Source organism: Elephas maximus, chromosome 11 (genome assembly GCF_024166365.1).
Source record: "Elephas maximus indicus isolate mEleMax1 chromosome 11, mEleMax1 primary haplotype, whole genome shotgun sequence".
NCBI lineage: Eukaryota > Metazoa > Chordata > Mammalia > Proboscidea > Elephantidae > Elephas > Elephas maximus.
The window spans coordinates 57991301-58010739 of NC_064829.1; the positions used below are offsets into that span (position 1 = coordinate 57991301).

Below are 19439 nucleotides of genomic sequence, written 5' to 3' on the forward strand. Positions count from 1 at the left end.
TCAAACCCTAGAAATAATGAAAAAGGTGTTTTTAAAATCGTAAGTAATTACAGAGCCATGCTCAAAAATTCACAGGGGACCAAAAACTGTGAGCAATCCCCATAAATCAGAAAACAGCTGGAGAAGGGATGAAAAGGGAAATGGCATGAGCAAGAGCCTTAAAGGGTACCATGAAGAGAGTGTGAACAGTAGCCCCAGCCCAGGGCCTTAGCTGGAACACTGTGAGCAATCACCCCTGCACAAGTCCTCCCACTCCTCTAGGCAGCAGAGGGTAAATATGAGGCCTGAGGAAGCTAGAATGCCCAGGGAAACAAGTTCACCCAAGCCCAAAAGACAAGCCACTGAGGCACTCTTGCCAGAAAGTTCCAACTTCATCCTCAGAGAAAGCAAAGAAATAAACCAAGGCCTATGGCACCTCTTCCACAATGATTCATGTTAAGGATTCAAAATATAAATAGGTATTATATATAGATAGATAGGAAACCCTGGTGGCGTAGTGGTTAAATGCTACGGCTGCTAACCAAAGGGTTGGCAGTTCAAATCCTCCAGGTGCTCCTTGGAAACTCTATGGGGCAGCTCTACTCTGTCCTTTAGGGTCGCTATGAGTGGGAATCGACTCAACAGCACTGGGTTTGGTTTGGTATAGACAGACATGTTGTTGCTGTTAGTTGCTGTCAAGTTGATTCCAACTCATGGCAACCCTATACGTGTGCAGAGTAGAACAGTGCTCCACTGGGTTTTCAAGGTTGTCACCTTTGAGAAGTTGATAGCCAAGCCTGCCTTCTAAGGCACCTCTGGGTGGGTTTGAACCACCAACCCTTCAGCTAGTAGTAGAGCACCTAACCATTTACGACCTCTAGAGGCTCCATAAAAAAAAAAAAAAAAAAAAACCTACTGCCATTGAGTCAATTCTGATTCAGAGCGACCCTACAGGACAGAGTAGAACTGCCCCATAGAGTTTCCAAGGAGCGCCTGGTGGATTCGAACTGCTAACTCTTTGGTTGGCAGCTGTAGCTTACGCTACCAGGATTTCTAGAGGCTCCAAAGATAGATATAAATATGTGTGTGTGTGTGTGTGTGTGTGCATGTAAAATGGAAGTTGAAAAACCAACTATTCAATTACCTCCAAAGAATCCAGCTGGCTTTTCCCTCTCACTGTGCATTCGAAAGCTTCTTCTTTGGTTTGCAGCTCTTCTTTCTCTAAATCTGTCAGTAACTGATCTTATCTTCTGATGTCAATAGTTGTTTCCATGCTAGCACCTTCAAATTTCTCCTTCTAAGCATACCCTCTAACCAGAATGCCAGTCCTATATCCCTCAAAAAATTGAGATTTTTTTTGACTCAAGGATAACTATATTATCAGTAATTTTGGTGATACCAATGCTCCTTGTACAAGTCTGTTGGGAAAGCGCTCCACTGCCGATGCTTTAGTAACAAATCTTTTAAAGCACCTGGCTTTCATGGCAGAGTCAAGAACCCAACATGTGCAAAACTGATTTTATCTGCCCTCTCATAACCACTTCCCCCGCCCAACTTCCTACTACCTCCCTAAAGTCCCCGTTATGTGAAAACTGCCCTGAAATGTTATTTTTCTGTAGACATAGCATTTCCCCAAGCAAATTATTCATGGGAGGCATGAATCAGACCTTACAGTCTTCTTTATTCCTCATTAGCTTCTAGCACCCGATTAAAGAGAAATGACTCAAAAAGGAAAGGGAGGGGTTAATGGTGATGGAAATATCACACTGATTAAGGAAGGGTAGGGCTGCACAGCCAATTATTGTAACTGCTGTCAGTCAGTCGTATACCTGTAAAAAGTTGAGATGGCAAAAGATGTGTGACAGATATATTTAAAAATATATATATATTTACAATGACAAAAAAAGAGTAGCTGCTGAGGCTGCTTACGTACAACCAAACACCCCATCAGATTTGGTTCCTTGGTTTAGAGGTTTAGGGTCATGATTTCACGGGACATCGCAGTTAACTGGCCTACTAACATGGCTAGTCTTCTGTTCTACCTCATTGTGCAGTGCCTGGGGTCTTAAAAGCTTGCAAGCAGCCTTCCAAGGCACAATTGGTCTCTATTCACGTGCAGCAGAAGAGGAAGAAGGAGAGTCAGGAATAGGAGAAGGAAATGGAATGTGTGGCTAATTGCCTCTATGAACAACTGCCTCCTTTGCCATGAGGCCAGAAGAACTGGGTGGTGCCTGGCTACCATTACTGAATGTTTTGATCAAAAGTTCCATAGAAGAATCCTGATCAAAGCGGGAGGAAATGCAGAATAGAATTTCAAATTCTCGTGGACTTTAGACTTTCTGAAGCCATGCAGGATGGATGAACCCCTGAAATTACTGCCCTGAGATAATCTTTAAACCTTAAACCAAAAATATCCCCTGAAGTCATCTTAAAGCCAAATAATAATTTAGCTTAACTAGTTGACTCAACGGGCACTGGATTTTTTTTTAGTAAAAAAAAGTCTGCCTTGAGCATTATGTTCTTTTAAGAACTATCTATGTGGGATCAAACTGACAATAGGAAATAGATTAGATAGGAACCTTACCGGGCAATGAGTTTATGTTAATGAAGGAGGAACAACTCACAAAAGGAGGGTGAGAATGGTTGCACAACTCAAAGAATGAAATCAATGTCACTAAAGTATACATGTAGAAACTTTTGAATTGGTGTATGTTTTGCTGTGTATATTCTCAAGAAAAACAAAATAAAATTTAGAAAAAAATATTACTAGTTGAAATGCCCATGGTTCCAAAGCTAATAAATATATGAAAATATCTTCAGCCCAAATTAGGACTAAGATATGCTAACTAAAGCAGTAAGTTATCAATTTTACCTGTTAGATTTGTTGTTGTTGGGTGCCACCGAGTTGATTTTTAACTCATAGATACCCATGTGACAGAGTCAGCAAGGTTAAAAAAAAAAAAAAAAAGGCTGATAACAGTGTGGGGCTATAAGGAAACAGAAACTCCCACCACTAGTGTGTGGATAGTTGGCAATTTCTATCAAAATTTTACACACACATAGCCTTTGTGCCAACAACTTTCTTTTTAGGAATTTATCCCTACAAGTAAGCTCATACAGGTTAGTAAGAGTGTTACTTATATCATTGTAATGGCAAATGCAAAAACAACCTAAATGACCACCATCTGGGGACTGTGAAAACACACACAACGGAATGCTACGGAGCCACTGAAAAGGATGACGTAGATCTTATATGTGCTAATATATAAATATACCCTAAATATCTAAGTGAAATATATAAATATAGCCTACATGTCCTAAATAACAACAAAAGAAAAAGAAAACCACACAGCAGCACATGCACTAGAATTTCATTAAATAACTATGTAACATTCTTTCATAAAAAAAAAAAAAAAAATTTTTTCTGTTTTACATTCTTACACAGGCCTAGACAATTTCTGGAAGGAAAACATAAGCAATGGTCCCAGACTGGAAATGTGGATGAAAAAAACTTTTTACTTTATGTTCCTCTAAATCAGTGGTTCTCAAACTTAAAGGTACATAAAAGCCACCTGAGGGGCATGTGGTTAAAAAAAACAAACTCTTGGGCCAACATTCAGAATGTCAGAGTAAATGAGTAAATGATTCTCATACAAGTAGCCTGTGAACTTAATTTGCAAATAAGTGTCATAGAAAAAGTGGGGGCAAACAGTCTTCTCAACGTCTAGCACGCTCTTCAGTATCTCCGCTCCTGCCAGCCACATCTGCCTTTCAATACCGCATCTGGCCCACGATGCCTTAAACCACATTCACTTCTGCACAGACTTACCTTTGCTTTTTTTCCTCTGTAATCCTACAGCACTCATTATCTTCACCACTCATTTGGAATTTAACTACCCTTCAAATATGCCTTGTTTTGCTGTCTGACTCTTCTACTGCTATTGAACTTTTCAGATCAGTTATTTCCGCAAGTCAATTTCACCATCATGGGCAAAAACAATACTTCGAAAAAGAAATCCTTGATATTTTGTATTTCATTTGTAAAATATCTGATACGTACATCAAGTTAAATCTCCTCTTTCATGTGCACTGATTCGCTATCTCCTGGTTTAATGTGCCTCAAATGGAAAGTAAAAACTTAGGAACATGAAAATCCATGATAAACAAATTTTGTCTAATACCCTCAAAATATGCAAACGGCTTCCTATCGCACTTTGTTCAAACTTAGGATGAGAATCCATAAATCTTAAGCTATATTCCAGATTTACCTGCCGCCCCTCCCCACCAAAAAATGCCCCATTTGTACCAAGAGGCTTTAAAAAGAAATCTCATAGTTGAAATTGGAGACCAGAGAAATAATGGGCAATGACTACTAGCCAAAGGATGTTAAATGCCACAGGTGCCAGTAGTCAAGCAAGCAATGGAACATTCTCTGAAAGGTTACTATAGTTCAGGCGCTATATTAAGTACAGCTGGGTATTCCACGCCAGTAAAATGACAGTAATGAAAATAAAAGGATATAAATCTACAAAGATAAGAAAATCAGAGAAGGTGTGAAATATTGAAAGAAGTCAGGGGAGTAGTAACTGAACTGGTAAACCTGAAGAAGTCACAATGTAAGTGCCTGCCAAAGGGGACACTAACAAAAAAGAAGCCAATTCACCCTACGGAACCCTGGGAAGGCTAAAAAGTCAGAGACAAAGAACCATGGAAGACAGGGGCAAGGTGCGGGCTAGCATCCCGACTAGGAGACCACATGTGCACTCTCTGGAGAAATTCGACTGGAGAGACTGGACTCCAATGCCAAGGGTGAGGAGGGTAATGAGGTGGAGGATGAGAACAGAAGAACTGAAAGTTAAAATCTGGTTGCTACACAGTTACACAGTGGGTTTCCCCGCCTCCTAGGCAGGAGATGCAAGGATTCTTCTTGAGAGAAACTGAATGTTGACCCAGGGAAAAGATGCTGACATTTTGGGATTCGCCCCATTTTAAAAGCTGGCTGGCCACCCTACTGCAATGCTCACCACTCAACAAAACTCACACAAAGAACTTCCAATAATTTTTTTGAGTCTCAACTTAAACAAGGTGGTGCGATGGTTAAGCCCTCAGCTGCTAACTGAAAGGTCAGCGGTTGAAACCCACCAGCTGCTCCACGGGAGAAAAGACCTGTGGAGCTTCCATAAAGGTTACAGCCAAGCAAACCCTATAGGGCAATTCTGCTCTGCCACATGGGGTCATTATGAGTCAGAATCAACTCGACCGCACCCAACAACAATCTTAAATAAGAATGGACAGCCAAAAACACTAGACTTGTAAGGAATGCCTCCAACACAAAATACATAAACCAAAACAAACTGAAGAAAGGGATTACAGAAAACATAATTCTGGGATCAGCAAAATCTAAAAACTAAAATTCCTCAGAGAGATAATAATAAAAACAGTAACAATAATAATAGCAAATATTTATGTGTCACCTTCTACGTCCCCAGGCACTATTCTAAGCTTAACCACTACGCCACCAGGGCTCCTTATATATTAACAACCAAAACAAAAACAAAACAAAACCCATTGCCATTGAGTCGATTCCGACTCATAGCTACCCTACAGGACAGGGTAGAACTGCCCCACAGAGTTTCCTAGGAATGCCTGGTGGCTCTGAACTGCTGACCTTTTGGTTAGCAGCTATAGCACTTTAACCACTATGCCACTAGGGTTTCCGAAGGACTCCCAAAAAGAACGCATAAAGTACAGCAGTGTTACCCTGTCAAGCCAGGAACTGTGAAGGGTCTGAGACTTTACCTTACTTGCAACCTAACAAAGACATGAAGCCTCTGGGTCAGGGACAAAAAAACATTTTATTATGCACAGCACTAGCAGCCAGAGTTAACACCTTGCATCAGTTTCCTAAGCCCCAATTTCCACAGCATTTGATGAAAATAAGAAATATGTTCATGGAAAACTAAGCAAATTGAAAGAAAAGCAATAAAACTACTCAGCTCAGCAGTTAACAATACTGATGTAGTCATAATAATACAAACACTGAACACTAAATTAACCAAGAATTCTTACATATCTGTACTATAAAGGCTGAAAGAGTCCTCATCTACCATAACAAGAACTCAACAGGTATTATCTAAATTGATCAACAGTATTTAAAAAAAAAAAAAAAAAACCGTTGCCATCAAGTCAATTCCAGCTCACGGCGACCCTACAGGACAGGGCAGAACTGCCTCAGAGGGTTTCCAAGGAGTGGCTGGTGGATTTGAACTGCTGACCTTTTGGTTAGCAGCCGTAGTTCTCAACCACTGCACCAACAACAAGAATTCAACAGGTATTACCTAAAATTGATCAACAGTAAAGGCATATTATTTATAAATACAGAGATAAATACCAGAAGAAACAGCTTAAAAGAGTTAAAAGTAGTCACCTCTGGGGACCAGATGAAAAAGCAGGATGGGTAAGTCAGGGAACTGCTGATTGTATACAACGTTGCTTCTAGTATTAAATTATCATTTTTAACAATATGCAAGTATTATTTTTAGAAGAGAAATTATGTTTTAAATAAACTGGAGAGAATGTGTTATACTACTTTCACAATCATCAATTCAAATAAACAACTCGATGTGCAAATACCAAAGACCAGTGCATGTCTGAAAAACCAAACTAGCAATACCCAAACTACGTCACATTACGTTCATGTAACCACAGGAGTCTGACAAACTTATTCAACAAATATTTCCTAAGTGCCCACTATATGACCAGCACTATGCTACGTTCCAAGGGTAAAACTAAGAACAATGGATTAATAATCTAGTAAAAGATAAAAATAACCCATTCCTGATTAAAAAAAAAAAAAAACTCTCAATAAAATATAGAAGGGAAATTTCTCAACATAATAAAGGGCATCTATACAAAGCCAACAACTAACATCTTTCTTAATGGAGAGATGCTAAAAACAGGAACAAGACAAGGACGCCCTTTGTCACCACTTTTATTTAACATTGTGCTAGAAGTTCTAGCTAGAGCAATAAGACAACAAAAAGAAAAAAAAAAACATCTAAATTGGTAAGAAAGAAGTAAAACTGTCCCTATTTGCAGATAATATGATACCATACACAAAAAAACAACAGACTCCATGAGAAAGCTATTGAACTAAATGAAGGATTCAGCAGAGTAGTAGGACACAAGATAAACATACAAAAATCAGTTGGATTTCTATACACCAATAAAGACAGTAATGAAAAGGAAATCAGGAAAACACCACCATTTATAATAGCCCCTAAAAAAATATAATACTTGGGAATAAATCTAACCAGGGATGTAAAAGATCTATACAAAAAAAAACTATAAAACACAACTGCAAGAAACCAAAAGAGATCTACATAAATGGAAAAACATACCAGGCTCCTGAATAGGTAGGCTCAACATTGTGAAAATGACAATTCTACCCAAAGCGATTTACAAATACAATGCAATCCCAATCCAAATACCAACAACATTCTTTAAAAAGATGGAAAAATTTATCATTAACTCTATATGGAAAGGGAAGAAGCTCCAGGTAAGTAATGCACTATTAAAGAAGAACAAAGTAAGAGGGCTCACACTACCTGACCTCAGAACCTACTATACAGCTACAGTAGTCAAAACAGCCTGGTACTGGTACAAAGACAGATACGTTGACCAATGGAACAGAATTGAGAACCCAAATGTAAATCCATCTACCTATGGTCACTTGATCTTCAACAAGGGCCCAAAGTCCATCTAATGGGGAAAAGACATTCTTTTTAACAAATGGTGCTGGCAAAACCGGATGTCTACCTACAAAAAAAAATGAAATAGGACCCATACCTCACACCATATACAAAAACTAACTCAAAATGGATCAAAGACCTAAATATAAAGCCAAAAACCATAAAGTTCACAGATGAAAAAATAGGATCAATGCTAGAGGCCCTAATACAGGGCATTAACAGGATACAAACCACAACCTACAACACGCAAGCTCCAGAGGATAAGCTCGATAACTGGAATCTTCTAAAAATTAAACGCTTATGCTCATCAAAAGATTCCACCAAAAAAGTAAAAAGAGAACGTACAGACTGGGAAAAAATTTTGGGCTATTACAAACCAGTCAAAGGTCTAATCTCTAAAATCTACAAGAAAATCCAACACCTCTACAACCAAAAGACAAATAATCCAACTAAAAAATGGTCAAAGAAAATGAACAGACACTTCACCAACGAAGACATACGAGCAACCCACAGACATATGAGGAAACGCTCTCAATCTCTAGCCATTAGAGAAATGCAAACCAAAACCACAATGATACACCATCTCATCCTGGCATTACCAGCACAAACCAATAAAACAGGAAATAATAGATGTTGGCGAGGCTTCAGGGAGACTGGAATTCTTAGGCACTGCTGGTGAGAATGCAAAATGATACAACCATTTTGGAAAACGATACAGCACTTTCCTAGAAAGCTAGAAACAGAAATACCATACAATCCAGCAATTCCACTCCTAGGAATATATGCTAGAGAAATAAGAACCATTACACAAATAAACACATGTACACCCATGTTCACTGCACCATTGTTCACAATAGCAAAAACATGGAAACAACCTAGATGCCTACAACAGATGACTGGATAATCAAACTATGGTACATACACACAATGGAGTATTACGCAACGATAAAGAATGATGATGAATCTGTGAAGCATCTCATAACATGGATGAATCTGGAGGGCATTATGCTGTGTTAAGTCAATCACAAAAGGACAAATATTGCATGAGACCACTACTGTAAAAACTCATGAAAAGGTTTACATACAAAAAGAAACAATCTTTGATGGTTACGAGGGAGAGAAGAGGGGGATGGAAGAACACAATAGACAATACCTACCCACCTGTTGCCTTCGAGTTGATTCCGACTCATAGCGACCCTATATGACAGAGTAGAACTGCCTCATAGGGTTTCCAACGAGTACCTGGTGGAATCAAACTGCCGATCTTTAGGTTAGCATCTTTAGGTTAGCAGCCGTAGCTCTTAACCACTACGCCTGCAGGGTTTCTGAATAGACAATAGGTAAGTGGAAACTTTGGTGAAGGGTAATACAGTACTCGATACTGGGGAAGCCAGCACAACCTGTAAGAGGCAAGGTCATAGCACCACAGACATATCCAAACTTACTGAGGGATGGAATTGCCGGCCCAAGGGGCTGTGGGGACCATGGTCTCGGGGAGCATCTAGCTCATTTGGCATAACATAGTTTATAAAGAATATGTTCTACATTCTACTTTGGTAAGTAGCGTCTAGGGTCTTAAAACCCCGTGAGCGGCCATCTAGGATATTCCACCAGTCTCACTCCTTTGGGAGCGAGGAATAAGGAAGAAAACTAAAGACACAAGGGAAAGATTGGTCCAAAGGACTGATGGACCACATCTACCATGGCTTCCACCAGACTGAGTCCAGTACAAGTAGATGGTGCCGGGCTACCACCATTGACTGCTGACAGGCATCACAATAGAGGGTCCCAGACAGAGCTGGAGAAAAATGCAGAACAAAATTCTAACTCAAAAAGAAAGACCAGGTTTGCTGTCCTGATAGAGACTGGAGAAACCCTGAGAGTATGACCCCCGGGCACCCTTTCAACTCAGTAATGAAGTTACTCCTGAGGTTCACCCTTCAGCCAAGGATTGAACAGCCCCTGGAACAAAACAAGACTAAGGCAGCACACCAGCCCTGTGGCAGGAACTGGAAAGCAGGTGGGAACAGGAAAGCTGGTAATAGAAGCTGAGTGTTGAGAAGGGACAGTGTTGACACATCGTGGGGTTGTTAACCAACGTCATAGAACAATGTGTGTACTGTTTGATGAGAAACTAGTTTGTTCTATAAACCTTCATCTAAAGTACGAAAAAAAAACACAATGAGATACCATCTCACCCCAGCATTACTTGCACGAATCAAAAAAACAGAAAAAAACAAATGTCGGAGGGGCTGTGGGGAGATTGGAACTTTTATGCACTGCTGGTGGGAATGCAAAATGATACAACCATTTTAGAAAACAATATGGTGCTTCCTTAGAAAGCCAGAAATAGAAATATCATTATGATCTAGCATATGAGCCTAGGACTAGATCCTAGAGAAATAAGAGTTATCACATGCCAGAAGAATGAGATGGTGCCTGGCTACAACCAATGACTGCCCTGACAGGGAACACAACAGAGAATCCCTTAGGGAGCAGGAGAACAGTGGGATGAAGACCTCAAATTCTCGTAAACAGACCAGGCTTAATGGTCTGACTGAGACTATACGGACCCCAGAGGTCATGGTCACCAAACCTTCTGTTAGCCCAAGACTGGAACCATTCCCTAAGCCAACTCTTCAGACAGGGATTAGACTGGACTATAAGACAGAATATGGTGCTGGTGAGGAATGAGCTTCTCGGCTCAAGTAGGCACATGAGACTATGTGGGCAGCTCCTGTCTGGAGGCAGGATGAGAAAGCAGAGGGGGGGACAGGAGTTGGCTAAACATAGGGTGGAGAGGAGGAGTGTGCTATCTCATTAGGGGGAGAGTAGGTGTATATTTAAGTTTTTGTATTAGAGACTGACCTGATTTGTAAACTTTGACTTAAAGCACAATAAATAAAAAAGAAAAAGAGTCATCACATAGACATATGCACACTTGTGTACACTGCAGCATTCTTCACAACAGCAAAAAGATGGAAACAACCTAGATGCCCATCAACAGATGAATAGATAAACTATGGTACATACAACACACAATGGAATACTACGCATCAATAAAGAACAATGATGAATCTGCAAAGCATCTCACAACATGGATGAATCTAGAGGGCATCATCCTGAGCGAAATAAGTCAATCACGAAAGGACAAATATTGTATGAGATCCCTGGTACAAAAATTCATGAAAAAGTGTACACAGAAAAAGAAACAATCTTTGATGGTTACAAGGGAGGGAAGGAGTAGAGATGGAAAAACACTAAATAGACAATAGATAACTTAACCACTGCGCCACCAGGGTTTCCAAGTGGTAACTTTGGTGAAGGGTAAGACAGTATACAATACCTGAGAGACGGAATTGCTGGGCTGATGGCTGTGGGAACCATGGTCTCAGGGAACACAGTTTATTGAAAAAAAATGTTCTACATTCTACTTTGGTGAGTAGCACCTGGGGTCTTAAAAGCCTGTGGGCAGCCATCTAAGATACTCCACCAATCTTACCCCTTTGGGAGCAAGGGAGACTGAAGGAAACGAAAGATACAAGGGAAAGATTAGTCCAAAGGACTAATGGACTACATCTACCATGGCCTCCACCAGACAGAGTCCAGTATAACTAGACGGTGCCCAGATACCACCACTGACTGCTCCGACAGGGATCACAATAGGGGGTTCCGGACAGAGCTGGAGAAAAATAGAGAGTAAAATTCTAACTCAAAAAGAAAGATCAGACTTGCTGTCCTGACAGAGACTGGAGAAACCCTGAGAGTATGCCCCGACACCCTTCCAGCTCAGTAATGAAGTCACTCCTGAGGTTCACCCTTCATCCAGTGACAGGCCAATAAAACAAAACGAGACTAAAGGGGCATACCAGCCCAGGGGCAAGTACTAGAAGGCAGGAGGGGACAAGAAAGCTGCTAATAGGGAACTCAAGGTCAAGAAGGGAGAGTGTTAACACGCTATGAGGTTGTTAACCAATGTCATAAAACAATATGCATACTGTTTAATGAGAAGTTAGTTTGTTCTATAAACCTTTATCTAAAGTATAATTTTAAAAAAAGATAAAAATAAGTCACCGAGAAATTACAATATGGCAACTGTTGTAGACTCAGAGTCCAGAGATCATGACATAAAAGCTAAGACCACAAGGGTAAAAAGGACTGGCCTGGTTAGGTGTAGGGTTCAGAAACTTTCAAAGCAAAGAGAACAGCATGTATACAGGCCTGAAGTTAAAAAAAAAAAAAGAGATACAGCTCATTCACAGAACTGAAAGAGGGTCAACATGGCTGCAGCAAGGAGGGAATCAAAGTGGAAGCAAAAGAGACCAGAAAGTAAGTTGGTGCTTAATGGGCCATGGGGAAACCTACTAAATGGCATGTCTTCTCACCTTGCACGGTTTAAGTGTACAATCTCATATATCCTCAAGACTTCTAGATCAGTGAACTCTATCCCTGTACATTGATGATTCCAAAATATCTATGTCCAGAGTTCAAGAACTGTCTCATTGAAGCCTCCACCGAGACTCCCCTCACCCCCTGCTCCGCTGCGGTTCTCCACCCGCCTCGCAGCCCGCCAAGCCAGAACTTCTAACTGCGGTTTGGTCCAACCATTCCGCAGCCCTTACCACAGTTTGAATTTGGTGCCAGAATCCTGTGCATGAGCAGAACCTGAATAGCTCTGTTCTCAATCTGTCCTTGGACCTGAACATCACTGACATGATTCAACAACTGGACCTCCAAATATGGACATGGGAGGGCTCAGGGTGGAAAGTTCTGGTCACCAAACCCAACTCCCAGGTGCAACTGGAAATAAAAAACTCCCCAACCCCCTCAGACGGTGAGCACGTGGCCTCATGGTCGCTAGACTCCACGCTGCTCCTTGTCTGTGCAGACAATAAATTCCTACTTTCTGTTTCCCTTGCAACTGGTGGTGTAGCGTCCGTCTTATTTCGATCGGCTAATAAGACAGGACAAGAACGCTCGTTCAGTTACATTATGGGTGCCACACCCATTTATCTGCTGCCTGCCATACATCACCATCTGGTAGTCCCGATGGAACTTCAAATTTAACATGTTCAGAGCACAAACATTAACTTAATATATATCCTTCCTCCTCCCATCTCCAATTCCTATCCTTTTTATAGCACCCATTCAAATATCCAAGACCAGAAACCTGAGGCAGAAGGAGAAACAGCAAGTATCGCATATACTGCTAGATACTTAAGAGGCATTTTCATTTAAATCCCTCACTAGAATATAAAGTAATGTAAGGTAAATGTTAGCCCCATTTTACAGATGAGTAAACTGAAGCTCAGAAAGGTTGAGTAACATGCCTATGGGTCATAAAGCAAGTGACAATACTAGGATTCAAATCTAGAGTTTTAGGAACTGTATAGTTTGGTCTAGACAAAAAGAAAACAAAAATCCTCACAACTGGACCAATAAGCCACGTCATCATAAACGGAGAAAAGGCTGAAGTTTCAAGGATTTAATTTTACTTGGCTCCACTGTCAACACCCATGGAAGCAGCAGACAAGAAATCAAAAGACACATCACATTGGGCAAATCTGCTGCAAAAGACCTCTTTCAAGTGTTGAAAACCAAAGAGGTCACTTTGAAGACTAAGGTGACCCTGACCCAAGTCATGGTGTTTTCAATCACCTCATATGCATGTGAAAGCTGGACAACAAATGAGGAAGACCAAACATTTGAATTGTGGTATTGGAGAAGAAAACTGAATATACCATGGACTTTCCAAAGAATGAACAAATATGTCTTGGAAGAAGTATAACCAGAATGCTCCTCAGAAGCAAGGATGGCAAGACTACATCTCACATACTTTGGACATGTTATCAGGAGGGATCAGTCCCTGAAGAAGGACATCATGCTTGGTAAAGTAGCAGGTCAGTGGAAAACAGGAAGACTATCAATGAAATGGACTGACACAGGGGCTGCAACAATGGGCTTAAGCATAACAATGATTGGGAGGATGGCGCAGGACCAGGCAGTGTTTTGTTCTGTTGTACAGAGTTGCTATTGAGTCGGAATCAACTCGATGACACCTAACAACAATAGCTTAGTCCGGAGTTCAGAGAAACCGCTTACGAAGTACGGCAGAAAATGCTAATTGACTACCCCAATCTCCAGTATTCCTTTCCTTTTAGTAACAGAACTGCGCTTTTTGGCTGGGTACGTTCCTGTCCAGCTAAAAGGTACGTTCTCCAACCTCTCTTGCAGCCATTATGGTCACATGACTAAGCTCTGGTGAATGCTTAATTATCATGTGGCAGTTCCAGTAAGTCTTCTTAAAAAAGAGTGGACAGCCACTTCTTTGTCCCTTCCTTCTTCCTGATGCTTGGAACATGAATATTTTAGCTAGCAATCCAATAGCCATTCTGGACCCAGAAATCAACGGCCACACCTAGGGATGAGAAAGAAGGAAGCTGTAATAGAGGCTGGGTCCCTAATGACTGTGGAGTCATCACACCAGCCCTGAACTGTCTACCTCTGGACTTCTTTGACATGAGAAAGAAACTAATACCTTGTTTAAGCTATTATTTTTCAAGTCTCTATTACTCATAGCCAAACCTAAAGGCTTTGCAAATATTCTAAGAGAAAGGTGGAGGGTTTCAAGAGATATTCTGAAGGAGGAATTGTCAAGATTCACAACTGACTCAATCCTCAATCTAAAAAAGAAACATGTCATAAAACATGCAAAAGATAAAACTAAAGAAATCTTCCAACGTCTGACTGAAAAGCTATAGCCACTTTTGGTGTCTACATTTTTTAAATGTGATGAAAATTAGAGAGGACATCAAAAGTACTAATCAAACGTCCTTAAAGCAATGGAAAAAAAAAAAACTTTTCATAAATAAGGTCTATTTGAAAAGTTGTTACCAATCCTACTCCAAAAACCAAACCCACTGCTGTCAAGTTGATTGCAACTAATAGCAACCCTATATGACAGAGTAGAGCTGCCCTACAGGGTTTCCAAGGAGGGGCTTGTAGGTTCAAATTGCCGACCTTTTGGTTAGCAGCCTGAGCTCTTAACCACTTCACCACCAGGGCTCTAAGACGCAAACTCAGGAAAATAAACTTAAAGGCAGGAGCAGGTATTTAATAATTCCTATGGCACTGATGCAGCCCTGGTGGTGCAGCGGTTAAAGCGCTTGACTGCTAACTGAAAGGCTGGCAATTCAAATCTACCAATAGTTCCGTGGGAGAAAAATGCAGCAGTCTGCTTCAGTAAAGATTTACAGCCTCAGAAACCCTATGGGGCAGTTCTACTCTGTCCTATAGGGACGCTATAAGTTGGAATCGACTTGACAGCAGTGGGTTTGGTGTGGTTTATGATACTAACTGCTAAGTGGTGTACTAAGACAAAATACACTGCCATCAGAACCAGGACCTTTATGACAGGAGAGAGTCAAGACTTTGACAGTTAAGCTGGAAAGTGGAACCCTGTCAAAAGCAAGATACTAAACTGGAGGACTTCCTGAAATTCTCTCCACCTCAATGATGGCAGCAATGGCCATCTTTCAGGCCCAGAGCACTCAACCATGCCCAGCTGGGTTACAGGAGGAGAGCCTGAGAAGGGACTTCAAGTCCAAGTCCCAGGGTAGCACATTTTGTCTCACAGTCTTCTCTTACTTTAATCAAGAGTCTTCTCTTCATATTGGACTAGGGGTGCCTCTATCTCCCACTGGGACCAAGAGTCCCTGCCCTCTCCCCCTGGGCATGGGAACCATCATTGCCCCCGGATGCCTTGCATCTTCAAGTATCAGTTTAGCATTACACATACGCTCTGATTATAATTATACAGTACTTAAAAAACATAAACAAGACCAAAAAGAATTACAGAAAAAGTCACATGTTGTCATGTTGCTTTCACAGTTAAGCACTTTTAGAGGTGTCTTTTTACCAATGCCTGTACAGGTTTTGTACTGCAAGTACCACAGGTACCTCTCATGTATTTGTTTACAGTCAATAAAAAAGAAAATGAAACAGTTCTCTCTCACTCTAACCATTCCCATTATCTACAACCCTAAGTGAAACGTAATGTACACCCATGTACCTATTACTCAGCTCCAACAATTCTCCCCTTAGACCCTGGGACTACTAATCTGCTTTCTGTGGATTTGGATTTGCCTCATGGCCAATTTAATTTCACTATAGTTCTATCTATTCCTATCTCCACCCCCTAATTATTTTAAAAATAAAATTTAAAAAAAGCAAATCATAGACATGTCATTCTGTTTGTAGCTATTTTAGACTGTATCTGTAGATTGATTCACTCTTTAATATGCCCACAGTACCACTGTCACACCAAAAAAAATTAGTATCGTTGTTAATTGCCGTCAAGTTAGTCCTGACTCATGGTGACCCCATGCGTGCAGAGCAGAACTGCTCCACGGGGTTTTCAAGACTGTGACCTTTTGGCAGCAGATTGCCAGGCCTGTCTTCTGAGGCACCTCTGGATTGGTTTGAATTGCCAGCCTTTCAGCTAGTAGTCAAGTGCTTAATAATTTATGTTCAAAGGACCTCAGGTAAGCCCTTAATGTCATGATTATATAGAAGGACTCATTTTTAAAAATACAGTATCCATTTGATATGAAGGATGTACACAGTGCAAACACACTTATACTGGACTTTGAAAAACACGGCAGAATTATATCCTGCTCTTCCCCGTAGATCTTGCTCTCCTTGACCTGCATTTTCTTGGCTCACTCTTCTACAAAGAGTTGAAGAATTGCCACTTTTGCTGGCTTTTTATTGAATAGAGTTTTGTGAGGGCAGGAGAAATATAGAAGTGAAAAATACTGCAACATGCACAAATAACTATTATGTCTTATAATGCTCTAAATATCTGGGCAATTTGTTTATGCTTTTCTCTAGATGGTTTTGCATATTGTTAGAAGTTGTTTAATGAGTGTGTATTTGTTTTCTATGACTGCTGTAACAAATTATCAAAAACTTGGTGGCTTAAAACAATACAAACTTACTATTTTACAGTTCTGTAGGTTAGAAACCCTACAGGGGTCTCTCACTGGGCTGAAATCAAGTGGTCAGCAAATTGCTCTCCGGAGGTTGTAGGGGACAAGCCATTTCTTTGCTTTTTCTAACTTCTAGAGGCTGCCCACAGTCCTTGGCTTGTGGTGCCCTTCTTCCACGTTCAAAGCCAGCAATATTGGGTTTCTCTGGCCACAGCTGGGAAAGATTCTCTGCTTTTAAGGACCCATGTGATTAGATTGGGCCCACCTGGATAATTCAGGCTAATCTTCCCATCTCAAAGTCTTTAACTTAATTATATCCACAAAGTCCTATTTGCCAAGTAAGGTAACACATTTACAGGTTCCAGGGATTAGGGCATGGTCATCTTTGGGGGGCTATTTTTCTGTTTACCACAGTGTGTTTTGGGATATTTTGCAGAGACTTAGGAAAATAGGTGATTTTTCTCAGCTGCCGCAAATGCCTGCCTGGGCTCCTCTGCTAAGCTACACTCCTCCCCACCACCTCCATTCCCCACGTCTTCAATCTTTAAACTCAGTACCTCTCCCCTCTACCAGTCCTCTCTCCACTCCTCCTCCTCACCCCTTCATGGATCCCGCTCCATCCCCCCGCCCCACCAGTCAGTCTATCCTGGGTGACCCATAAGCTGGCCCTATTAAAATCATTACCTTTTCAGTACTTACATCCTATCAGCTTTACCACCTCATTCCCCTTAAACCCAGTACTGCCCAGAGTTAAATTCCCACTCCTCTGCCCTTCAGTTACACTTGCTCAGGCAAATTCAAATCCACAGAAAGCAGATTAGTGGTGCCAGTGGCAGACGGGAGAATAGGAGTGACTTGCCAATGGGTACAGGGTTTCTTTTTAGCCTTATGAAAATGTTCTAGAATTAGTGGTGATGGTTGCCCAACCTCGTGAATACACTAAAAACGACTGAATTGTACTTTACTTAGAGTTTTAAAGTTTGAATTTTATGGTAAGTGAATTATACCTCAATAAAAATATATATTAAAAACAACAACAACAACAAACTATTGCTCACCCTGCTCATCACACGCCCATCTGTAAAAATCAACAATGCCCCATCTCCGAAAGCATCCACTTGCTCTTCGGTATCCCCCAACTGCCAACACCAGCCTCAGAGAGAAGTCCTCTCACTCTCAGGGTTAACACACCCTCTCACCCCAAGGCTCCAAGAGCTACAGATACCCCGAAAGGGGGAGGGCGGAAGCAGCTCTCCCAGCCCGGAGGCAGGCCCGCTCTCGCAGCTCCGGCACAGCCGCACCAGGGTGGCCCCGCTGGCAGGGAAGTGACTCTTCCCCCCTCACCCCGCTCCGGCGGAGCCGCCCCTCACCTCCAGGCGCTAACCAGGAGAGGGGAAGGCGTCCCCTAACCCGCTTTGACAAGGGGCGGGGAGACTCGCCGGGCTTCCCGGGCCGCACAGCCGGGGGCGGCGCCACAGCCCACCTGTCTCAGCCTGCGGGGAGATCCGCTTCCAGCTCCAAGACAGACGAGTAGGTGGCAGAGGGGAATCGGAAGAAGCCTCGGTGGCCGCCGCGGCCCGGGGTGGCGCACGCCGGCTTAGGCCTCCATGTTTCCACGTCGTCTCTGCAACTCCGGCTCCACCTCCGGCTCCGGCTCCCGCTCGGCTCCGGCTCAACTCCGGCCCGGGCCGCCTCCAGTGAGAAGGGCCAGAGGCGGGGAGAGAAGAGGGAAGCGGCGGAGAAAGCTCCTAGGAACCAAACAGCCGAGTACGCGTGGGCCGGTAGTCACGTGACGCCTGGCGCCCGCGGACTCCTGGGAAATGTAGTTCTTCAGACGTTACTCGCTTCACCGCTCTCCTAGTGCCTCCTGGCAACGGCAAAGCCACGTGGCAAAATTGCCCCAGTGCAAAAACTCTCGCCTGCCTCATGCGAGAATCCTCGTTTAATCTCCATCAATTGTTCAGGCGGTTTAACTGTATTATGGCCCTTGTTAATTACAACTGAATAAGGCTTCTAAGGCAAGCAATTCCTTGTAAATCTCTGAAAAAATGGGAAATAGGAAAAGTAGTTTTTGATGGAGACAGCAGGTAGGTCTAGGCTTGCCTGCAATATTGCTGGAAAGGACAAGCCCACAGGAAAGAGTAACACGGTGTGGTGCCCAACATTTGTAATTTAAAGTCAAGTGAGTTGAGGTTACCAGCTTAATCTCCTTGAGTAATTACTCAGCCTCTCCAAGCCATTTGCTCATGTTAAATGTACACATGAGGATGATGATCATGATGATAATACTGCCATTACAGGATCATTGACAATATCGGTAATAAAAATTAGCAATTCATGTTAAGGTTGTTTACCGTGTGCTGTGAATTGTTATCATGTTTAGTTCCCCAAACAGCCTTAAGAGATAGATATTACTGTTATTTCCATTATGTACTCAAGATGTGACAATGTACTCTATAAACTGCAAAGCACCATACAGATGTTAGACATTCATTACGAGCATCTAGTGCCAGTAAATTCACGGCATTTACAGGATTATAACACGAAAAGTACTAAAACACAAGGTAACCTGGCATACCAACCCAGTAAAACAGAGTAGGCCTTCCCCATAGAACTCCTAAGTGGTTGGTGAATTTGAACTGCTGACCTTTTGTTTAGCAACCAAGCTATTAACCACTGTGCCACCAGGGTTCCAGGTACCTGGAACTCTAGCTAAAAA

General features: G+C 41.9%; 1 protein-coding gene across 6 annotated transcripts in view; it reads right to left on the reverse strand.

Annotated features, from left to right (window-relative positions):
• The window catches only part of DYM (dymeclin), a 351008-nt gene extending 332484 nt beyond the window's left edge, over positions 1-18524 (reverse strand). For 3 of the 6 annotated variants that reach the window (XM_049900186.1, XM_049900181.1, XM_049900185.1), the window contains exon 1: positions 18204-18523. The gene's annotated coding sequence lies outside the window, so the exon portion shown is untranslated. Of the gene's footprint in view, positions 1-1123; positions 1355-17778; positions 18148-18203 lie in introns of those variants that run through there. The other 3 variants (XM_049900187.1, XM_049900183.1, XM_049900184.1) reach the window with 3 other exon arrangements.
• Positions 18525-19439: the final 915 nt, after the last annotated feature.